An 894-nucleotide genomic window follows, 5' to 3' on the forward strand; every position below is an offset into this window, starting at 1 on the left:
TTAACATAAATTCCGGACTCTCTGTTTATTCTATTACTTAAGACTAGTTGAAGCCGACTACACTGGGGAAACTGAAAATATACTTTTCAAATTTGATCACTTTGTGTCTTTGTATCTTTCTTGGACTGTTATTTAATCAAAATGTATTTAAACAGTATCTTATATATGTATATATATATATATATGACGTTAATGTTTTTAAACGTTGCCAAATCTATTCAGTTTTTCACATTCTATCTCCTGGTTGTTTTGAAAATTGAATAAAATTTTTGAAAGGTGTTTGAGTCTGTCTGTTCGTTAATTTTTGTCTAATTTTCGGAGATAAAGAAATCTGTACTATAAATGAAATTACAATTAAGGCACGTCTCTACTGTATTTGAATTTTTGGAAAAGAACAAACAATAATGAAAGCTATCAATTTTCTGATGTTAATGTCACATGTTTCCAACTTCACTAATTACCAGACTAATTTTGTAATTTTGATGTCATCAGAGTGATGTCATCAGTTGTGACTTCATGCAAGTTTAAAATTAATACAGCAATGTTTATTATGCATATAAATTTGTATGTTAAAAGTACTCTAATAACACATGCCTGTGAATTTAAACTTCATAAAAGTTGTTTTGGTTTTAATAACGGATTTTCCATACTTCAGCTACGCAGATTTCGAAAATAATATTCATTTTTTTCTATCATGTAAAGATTTTTTTTACAAATCGGGAAGAATAAAATAACTCTTACTTAGATCAAATTTACAATAAATGTACCACAAATATAACATAATATGTTTGGGTCATTTATACAACCTCTTGTTGCCATAACGACGAATAAATCATATTGAAAAGAAAAATAACGTCAACGTGCACGCACAAACAAATCTATCCAGAAATGACA

The sequence above is a fragment of the Limulus polyphemus genome, unplaced genomic scaffold, assembly GCF_000517525.1.
Source record: "Limulus polyphemus unplaced genomic scaffold, Limulus_polyphemus-2.1.2 Scaffold5259, whole genome shotgun sequence".
NCBI lineage: Eukaryota > Metazoa > Arthropoda > Merostomata > Xiphosura > Limulidae > Limulus > Limulus polyphemus.